Source organism: Perognathus longimembris, chromosome 28 (genome assembly GCF_023159225.1).
Source record: "Perognathus longimembris pacificus isolate PPM17 chromosome 28, ASM2315922v1, whole genome shotgun sequence".
Lineage (NCBI taxonomy): Eukaryota > Metazoa > Chordata > Mammalia > Rodentia > Heteromyidae > Perognathus > Perognathus longimembris.
The window spans coordinates 66,334,870-66,344,366 of record NC_063188.1 but is presented as its reverse complement, the minus strand read 5'-3'; the positions used below and the strand labels follow the sequence as shown (position 1 = coordinate 66,344,366).

Below are 9,497 nucleotides of genomic sequence, written 5' to 3'. Positions count from 1 at the left end.
ATGTTTGAGGCCTTTCAGACAGTGGAGTTGTCAGTTTAGCAATATTTAGTCTACCCTAAGAATTGGGACACCTATCCATGGGACTTATATATTTTTGTTTCTATGGTAAGAATAGATTCTACATTATTAAGAAATAATATTAAGAAAAAGAAAGAGAAGAATATATGACAGAAACCATATGTGGCCCACAGAAACAGTTTGCTAACCTTTGGTAGCTTGTGTTTTATATTGCTAATCTGTTCTATACTTTTGTGCTCATGCATGAGCCATTATTAGGGCTTGAACTCAGGGCTTGGGCTCTGTCCCTAAGCTTCATTGCTCAAGACTGGCAGTCTACCACTTGAGCTACAACTCTTTTTTTGCCAGTCCTGTGGCTTGAACTCAGGGCCTGAGCACTATCCCTGGCTTCTTTTTGCTCAAGGCTAGGGCTAGCACTCTGCCAACTTGGGCCACAGAGCCACTTCCAGCCTTTTCTATATATGTGGCGCTAAGGAATCGAACCTAGGGTTTCATGTATACAAGGCAAGCACTCTTGCCACTAGGCCTTATTCCCAGCCTGAGCTACAACTATTACTTCCAGCTTTTTGGTGATTGGAGACAAGAGTCTCACAAACTTTCCTGCTTGGGCTGGTTTTGAGTCAATCTTCAGATCTCAGCCTCCTGAGTAGCTAGGTTTGAGCCACTGATGACCAATTCCTATACTCATTTTTAAATATGTTTTATTTTGTTTTGATGTGTTGTCTAGGGTGGTCTCAAACTCATGGACTCAAACATTCCTCCCACCTCAGCTTCCTAGCAGCTAGATCAACAAATGAATTCCACAACCACACCCTGCTTGTATCCATTTCTTATATACTTAGGAGGGCTTCATTGTTACCTCTTTTTTAGGAGTCCTTCCTTGTTACCTCTTTAGAGACATGCTGTAGGCCTTACACCTCTGGTTTATTAGAGTACTTGTTACAGATCATAAATCATCTCCATGTTGGTAATTAAGTAAGTAAACTACTTTTCCTCTCTTGGCGTATCATTGGAGGTTATAAGTTATCTGGGGTTTGAATTGTTCGTATTCACCCTTGAAGTGGAAAAAAAAACCTGATAGATGATGCTTTCCTCAAGCTTGCTGTTTCTTTGTAAAACTTTGCTTTTCATCCCAGAGGGCCCTAAATCTGATGAATGTGCAGCTGTTGTTGATAGTAATTATGGAGATTGGAAAACATAAGCACACATATCCAAAGCTATACTCAACAGAGGATTCCAGAAGTGTGAAGCAAGCTCTTCCTGTTTCTTTGCCCACATCCATCTCTGACTTTGTTAAGCTTCCTTAAATCCAACCCATCTTTTTGAGAAGCTATCTCCTTTGTGTTGCTATGGGACCATCTTGAAGAGAAGGATACTGTTTGGAAGGAAGATCATGATGCTATTTGGATGTATGGACATGTGTATCTGCGTGTGTGTGTGTGTGTGTGTGTGTGTGTGTGTGAGTGTGCATCAGTGCATGCATGCGTGCTGATATTGGAGCTTGAACTCAAGACTTGGGCACTGTCCCTTAGCTATTTTTTCCCTACCTTGACAGTCTACCACTTGAACGCAGCCCCACTTCTGTTTTTTTGCTGGTAAATGGAAGATAGATTTTCATGGACTTTCCTGCCTAAATTGGCCTCAAATCTTGATCCTCAGACCTCCATTAGCTGGGTAACTAAGATTATAGGTGTGAGCCACTGGCACTCGATTTATTGTGTGTTTATATGAGTACATACCTATTTCAACATGCATACCATGATGAGTGTTGGGGAATCTTGAAGTGAGAGACATGTGGTGCCAAGGCCAAGTCACTCTCCTGTAGAGGATGTATAAAAGGAGTTACCCCAAGTCTGCCTTGGAATGCCTTCTCTTCACCTTGCTGCTGCACCTGCCTCTAGCCACATCTAGGCCTGTAAGTGTGCACCTACTAGGTAAAGGTTATTAGGCCTGGGAGACTCGAAAACTGGGCTTCCTCACCCATCACCCCACCTGAGCACAATGGAATGAGCAGTAGTCATCAAGGCTTTTCGCTTCCTTTCCCTTCCTTAGTGTTCCCAAAGCACCGCAGTCTACTCCCAGTAGTGGAGTGAAATTCCCAGGAGTGGAATGTGCTAAAAATCACTTGTCAGTGTTCCTAGTGCTTTGCAAATAGCAATTAATGGTGACTGCTGGTTGGCTCATACTTGTCATCCTAGTTACTCTAGAGGCTCAGATCTGAGCATCATAGTTCAAAGCCAGCTGGAGCCAGGAAAGCCTATGAGACTCTATCTCTAATCAACAATTAACCACCAAAGTGCTGGAACTGTGGCTCAATTGGTAGAGAGCCAACTTTGAGCAAAAAATCTGCAACAACACAAAAAAGAACAAAACCAAAAACTAAAAACAGCTAAGGCACAGATCCCAGGCCCTCGAGTTTAAGCCTGAGTACTAATCCACACAATAAAATAATGGTGACTGTCCCCAGTAGAGTTGCCTTAGGTCATCCCATGACTTTGTGAGCCTAGGTTTGGTCAGTATTGCTCAATGTGATTTGAGGGAAGGGAGAATTTGGCCATGAATTAAAAGAAGTGGACCTATTATTAGAATAATTCTCAACTATTAGAGCTCCATGACTTTGGGCAAGATTCTTTTAACTTCTCTGATACTTAGTTTCCATCTTTAAAGTGATGATTAGTAAGGAGAACCACATCAGTGGGATTTATGAGAGAATTAGAGTTGGAGGATGTGAGGATGTATCTAGCAGATAGGAAGTGCTTAATGAGTGTCATTTTCCTAAATATCTCCATATTTTGCCCTCTTTTAAGTACTAAAAATCACAATTTTAGGACCCTGTTAGGGTTTGCCTCTAATTTCGAAGTGTGTCCTCTGGGCCACACTAACTCTATATGAATTTTCCTTCAGCTGTTTTTGCTCAAGGCTAGTGCTCTATCACCTGAGCCACAGCTCTACTTCTAGCTTTTTGGTGGGTAAGTAGAGATGAATCTCATGGACACTCCTACCCAGGCTAGTTTTAAACTTTGATCTTCAGATCTCAGACTTGTGATAAGCTTGGATTACAGGTGTGAGCCACCAGTGCCTGGCCTGTATGATTTTTAAAAAACAGATGAGAAAATGGGTATTTCAAACAGTGATGCCCATGACTGATTTAGCTTTCAGTGACCTCCTCCATACCTTCTACTTCTGCTTTTGCTCATTGGGTAGAGGTGGGAGCAGTCTGAAGATGTGGGGGGGGGGCAGTATGAGGATGCCTGTCACCCTGTAAGGAGGAAACTTAGCTCTGGGGAGCGTTGAACCTCCCAGGATGAAGTAGTTGGGGTAGGGGAGGAGAAGAAGGGTATGAGAACCACAGTAGAAAAGATGGCTATGGGGTAGGAAGGATGGAGGATGTGCCAAGGAGAAAATGATTAGAAGAATCTTACTATTAAAAAGATAAACTAGTTTGTGAAATTAACAAGTGTCCCACCTCTTAGTAGAAGCCAGGCTGCCTGGACTTCCCACCCTAGGCTCTTGCTGTGTTGGTAGTTTTCACTTCCTTTTTTTTGGGAGATAGAAGTGGTATAGGGAAATCTTATTCTGATCACCACTCCAGGTCTTTCGCTAAATGTTCAGATTCTTTGTGTGAATTGAGAGGGTCTTAGACTGGCTGTGTCAGATCTGGAGAGTGATTCTCATGAGATCTGCTAGGGCAAGGAGTGCTCCCAAAGCTAATCTGGCTTCTCAGTGGAGCTGTGGGGAAATAGCCTCTTCCCAGTGTCTTGTATGCTTGTCTACCTTATCTCACTTTGTGTTCAGGGATTTCTGTCTCAGTGCAATACTTCGTTCTCTCTCAAATTGGATAAGCTGATACCAAATACCAAGTTAGTGAAAAGGTCTCCTCCAATTTATTCTCTTTTAATAATTTCTGGTAAGAAGGTCAGGGAGCTGGGAAAGGAGGCCTTGATCTTTTAACTTCATGCCTTTGGGAGAGCTTTTGATTTATGTTTTCCTGTGGCATTTGGAAGGTATTCACTGTGTTTCTTGCCTTGTGTCTTTGTACATGCTGTCTCTCCATCCAGAATACCATGACCTCCCTTTCCCCTTTCACCTTTTTCTTATGAAAATCTTTATCCTCCAGGACATGCCAGCCCTTTCTATGGAAATCTGTCTCAATTTTTTGCTGGGTTTAGAAATCTGGCTTCTCTACTTTCCCTATTACAGTCTGGAAGCCGCTCTGTGTTTTCACAACAGTTTCTAGTTGCTTTTTATCACTGCCATTGCTTTATGGAATGCTTAATTTCTCTTTCACGGATATATACCTATATATCCATCACCTCCCTCCACCAAAAAATTCAGGCAGGTGTGATAGTGCACACCTGTGATGGTGTACATCTATAATCTGAATCTTGGAAGACAGGCTCTGCATTTGGGGATGGGTGTCACATAATGAGACCTTGTCTCAAAATCTTTTCTTTCCCTCTAGTTCTCTCACTGTCACCCCTCCCCACCATCCTCATCCTCATCAATTAAAGGCTGGTCTATATTGGATGTTTAGTAACTTGGTGTTATTTGGAACCAGTGTGTGTGTAGATAAATGTTTTATGTTGGGGATGTGAATTCTTTTTGAAGCATCTGAAGTGGGCAAGAGGTAGGCTGTTTTTCCCAGGTTCCGAGGTCTTTATTGGATTATAGAATAATGTATGTTTGACCTGAGTCATTAAAGAACCCGCTGAGATATTTCTATAGAGATTCTAGCAGGCCTTTTTTCCCCCTTGCTCCTTTCTGAAGAAACTAAACCAATGCTGGAGCAATTGGAAGAAGAGTTTTTGCTCTACTCAAAAACAAACACCTGATGTTTGCATGAGGGGGCTGGGTAACATTTAGAGACTGTGAAGTTCAATGTTTGTGGTAGCAAGGGTGCTAATGCTCCTGGTATTTTTGCTGGGTAGGTTAAACAGTTTTTACTGGTTGCAGCAAGTTGGTAGATGGCTTGTGGTTTAGAGGGCAATATGTGGGTTTATCAACTCAAAAAAAAAAAAACAAAGAAAGAAAGAAGAGAGAGAAAAAGAAAGGAAAGGAAAGAACAAATAACAAAGCCAGCCTCTAGTGAAGTTATCTCAAGCTATGTAGGACTCAGACTATTAACCTGGCAGCCCTGTTCTCTTCCTGGCTCTCTTCCCTCCCGTCTCATTGTCCCAGAAGGGACTTTTCTAGAAACAATGCTAGATCTACAGAACCTGGGGCTCTGTAGCACTGCCTCCAGGATGATAGTCATACAAAAATGAAGACTATGAGCCAGTGGCTATAAATGGAGACAGACTTTAGCACATCCACTGGAGATTGTTTTTAAGATAAGCTGGCGGCCTGGAATGTGATTCTCCTGTTTCAGCCTCCTCAGTGTTGGGATGGCTAGAATTATGGATATGGGCCATCATGGCTGGCAAGAGTGGTCTTTGAAAGTATTTGTCTTCTGAAAGCTTATTTTACTACTCTTGTTTCTTAAGCTGGGTGCCAGGGTGCCTCACATCTCCCAGCTACTCAGGAGATTGAGATCTGAGGATCGCTGTTCAAAACCAACCTGGGCAGGAACATCTGGGAGACTCTTATCTCCAATAAACTACTCAAGAAAAGCTAGAAATGATGCTGTGGCTCAAGTGGTAGTGCACTATCCTGGAGGAAAAGAAGCGTAGGGACCGTGACCAGGCCCAGAGCTCAAGCCCCAGGACAGGCAAAGAAAAAAAGGACATGTTCCTTAATGTAGTTGAGGAATTGAATTGAGGTAGCAAGGTTAGATGTGCAAGTCCTAACAGGCTGGGTGGGATTAGGGACATTCTACTTACGAGTTACCAGCTAAAGCACTGAAGGCAGTGCTGAGGAATGACATAGGCCTTTCAACTCCTCATCCTGCAAGAGTGAGGAGGCCCTCCCTGAATATTCAATGGAATGTTCAGCCACATTCTTTACTATATTTACAAGCTGAGAAGTGAAGACAAGGAGGAGCCAGAGAGTGAGCTGGAGAGAGAGGAATGAAAAGAGATCCAACATGGAGTAGTGTGTAGTACCAGCTCTTCTCTGAGTTGGGGGAAGGGAGGCTGCTTCTATAAAGTAATTTTCCTTTTCCAAAGAGGCCAATTCACTCTATGCCACCATGTTGCTGTAGAAGAAATGCCAATACTAGCCTCTGAAAACCATGTGTATTGAAGCTTGAGTGTCATTTTGGGAATCTTTAAAAAATATAATTTGTATTTTTGCACCTCCTACTTAATTAATCATGGAAGAACACTGGCCTATGGTTTTCCAACCTCCAAATGTAGAAGAAGTTGCCATTTTTTTTTCCCCCAGAAAATTCCCTTTTCTGGAAGTACTTTGGATCATCACCATTTGTCTGTAGAGGCATGGATTCTTCAAGGTGGAAGCCAGCTAATCACTCTTCCTGTCTCCATCTGCAAGATTGGGAGATTTATTAAAGCCTGGTCAGGCAGAGAATTCTAGGTCCCCTCCCTAGTCAACCAAAGCCGCCTCTAGGGAGAGGAAGTGTGGTAATGACGTTATCTTTCCCCAGGCAGACACATGTTCTCTGAGAACAGGATGTGGGGAGGGTTGGGTCCCAGTCACAGGGTATGGGGGCAATTGGCGGGAAAGTGGGCTGATGGTGAGGCCATGGTGGTTGGTGCCTGCTTCTTTGTCTTTGAGAGACATAGAGAGATCTTGTATTCTCAAAGTGGTCACTCTCCCATGTCCCACCCTTCTCCATGGTTTGTCTGTATTCTTTTTTTTTTTTTTTGCCATCCCTGGGGGTTGAACTCAGGGCCTGGGTACTGCCCCAGAGTTTCTTTCGCTCAAGGTTAGCACTTACCACTTGAGCCACAGCGCCCTTCTGGCCTTTTCTGTGGTACTGAGGAATCAAACCCAAGGCTTCATTCATGCTAGGCAAGCACTCTCTACCACTAAGCCACATTCCCTGCCCATGTCTGTATTCTTTTTGCTTCAGTTTGTTTTGGTTTTGTACTGGTCCTAGGCTTAAACTCAGGACCTGACCACTGTCCCTGAGTTTTTTTTTAATCAATGCTAGTGCTCTAGCATAGTTCCACTTCCATCTTTTTTGTAGTTAATTGGAGAGAAGAAGATCACACTTTCCTGCCCCAGCTGGCTTTGAACTGGGATTCTCAGATCTCAACCTCCTGAATAGCTAGGATTATAAGTGTGAGCCACTGGTGTCCATCTTGGTATGTCTCTACTCTTAATTTGAAAGTGATTGACAAACACCTGTGTGTATGAGGCCCAGCTCTTTGGCCTATAGAAGTTCAGAGGCATAGGGTGGAGAAGGGAGGAGCTGGGCCCCAGGAGCTGGGGTGCCTTGCTGCTCTTTCTCAGGGCCTCAGTTGGTTGCCTCCTCCCCAGATGGCACCTTCGCACATTTGAGGTGATTTGCATGTTCAATTTCCTTTTAGGCCCCACCCTTTTCTCCCTGCCCCCACTGCTTCTGCTGGGGACCTCTAGAGATGTGCTGCCTGGGGTGGGGAAAAGAGGATGTGGCTAGCTTCCTGTGCAAGGGAGGGTGGGGCGCCCGCCTTCCTGCCTGTCGGCCTGCCTGTCGGCCCACCCGCCCAACCACCATTCACCCAGTGCTTGAGGAACTGCCTGAAGAGTTCAGTTCAGAGTCATCAGAAGCTGTGGGGCCCCTCTGGGACATAGAGATGGACACTTTGCTGATGCTGGTCCACTCTTTACAGTGAACATAAGTAGGCTTCTGGACAGGCCTTTAGAAACCAACTAATTTAAGCACCTCATATTACAGATACAGAACCAGAGAGCCCAGGGAGTTCTATTAGGAATCAGTGGCAGAGCTAAAATTCTAAAAGGCTATACCTAGAACTCTTTTCTCTCTCTTGCTAACTCTCAGTCTAGTCAGTCTATTTGTTGTAGACTTGATGTTTTGTGGGATGTTTTGTTGGAGAGAGTAAGGCAGAAAGTTGCTTTAAAATTGTAAAAATTTGTTGCCTGTCAGTAGCTCACATCTGCAACAGTAGTTACTGGAGAGGCTGAGATCTGAAGATTATGGTTTGAAACCAGTCCTCACAGCCTCATCTCCAATTAACTAGCAAAAAAGCTGAAATGTGGCTCAATTTGCAGTAGAGTGCCAACCTTGAGTGAAAAAGTCAAGAGTGAGATGCCCTGAGTTCCAAGCTCTGGTACACACATGCACACATACACACACACACACACACACACACACACACACACACAATTTAAAAAATTTACTGGTAGCTCATGCATGTAAATCCTAGCTACTTTGGAGGCTGGGATTTAGAGGATCACAGTCAAAGTCAGTTTGGGCAAAAAGATCTGTAAGACGTTATCTCCAGGAAAAAGTGGGTGGAGTTGAGCTGCATTCATCTCTCTTGTGCTGGGAATAGGACTACCTTTTATTGAATTCATGTCTCAGTCCTGGGTTCTGTAGCTTGGTGGCCAACTTTGCTTGGTGGCACACCAGTCACCATTAGGTGGCCTTGTTTCACCTTTAGCTGATGGGGGAGCCTATGAGCCAACTACCTTTTGACTGACAGGAGAGTTCTCTTACTACCTTGTGATATTAATAGAGAGAGCCAAGGATTTTTACCTAACTAGACAGACATCACTCTTGGTCAAGGTCATTCATCTAGAAGATGCTATCCTTCTCAGAAACTTCGTTTTCTCATTTGCAAAATGAGCTTTTAAGAATGCTTACCTAAAGTATTAGTGTAACTATGTGTATGTATTCATATTTATATTTATAAAATAAAATATATTTATAAAAAAATAAAAAAAAGTAGATTGAAAATGTTTAAACAAAAAAGAATGCTTACCTTGCATATATTTTGTGTCTATAGTGTTGGGTATGTAAATGTTTAATCAGCTTCCTGGCAAAACCAGGATTTGCACTGGTTGGCAGTTCCTTTGGTGTAAGTTTGCCAACACAAACTCCCTTGGTGTGGAGGAGCTAGGGAGAGGTATGCATGATCAGCTCTAGTGCTGGCTGATTCCACTACATCATTACATCAGCCTAGTCTTAGTTTTTTTTTGTTGTTGTTGTTGTTTTTTGGCCAGTCCTGGGGCTTGGACTCAGGGCCTGAGCACTGTCCCTGGCTTCTCTTTGCTCAAGGCTAGCATTCTGCCACTTGAGCCACAGCGCCACTTCTGGCCATTTTCTGTATATGTGGTGCTGGGGAATTGAACCCAGGGCCTCATGTATACGAGGCAAGCACTCTTGCCACTAGGCCATATCCCCAGCCCATCAGCCTAGTCTTAGATCCCCACTCTTTCCACTCCAACTACTTACTCTTAGCAGTACATGAATGCAGCATCCTTTCACCATGTTTCCTTTCTTTGCTTAGTTCCCAGACCATCCTGGAAAGGTACAATGGCATTTAAGCGTCATGCCATGCCTTAAACCTTTCTTAGGAATGAGTAAATATGGAGTGTTTAATAGGTAGAGAACTGAGCCAAGTGCTGTGGCTCAC

The 9,497-nt window shown here is 43.6% G+C and overlaps 1 protein-coding gene and 1 long non-coding RNA gene across 2 annotated transcripts in view; one reads left to right on the top strand and one right to left on the bottom strand.

Moving 5' to 3' along the window:
- Msn (moesin) overlaps positions 1 to 9,497 on the top strand; it is a 94,145-nt gene that overhangs the window by 31,068 nt on the left and 53,580 nt on the right. The gene's annotated exons all lie outside the window — the stretch shown is intronic.
- Positions 1,493 to 9,028, bottom strand: LOC125344208. The gene is made up of 4 exons (XR_007209437.1): positions 8,844 to 9,028; positions 8,222 to 8,725; positions 7,636 to 7,638; positions 1,493 to 1,506 (listed from the first exon to the last, which is right to left on the bottom strand). It is a non-coding gene; the product is annotated as an uncharacterized LOC125344208 (long non-coding RNA).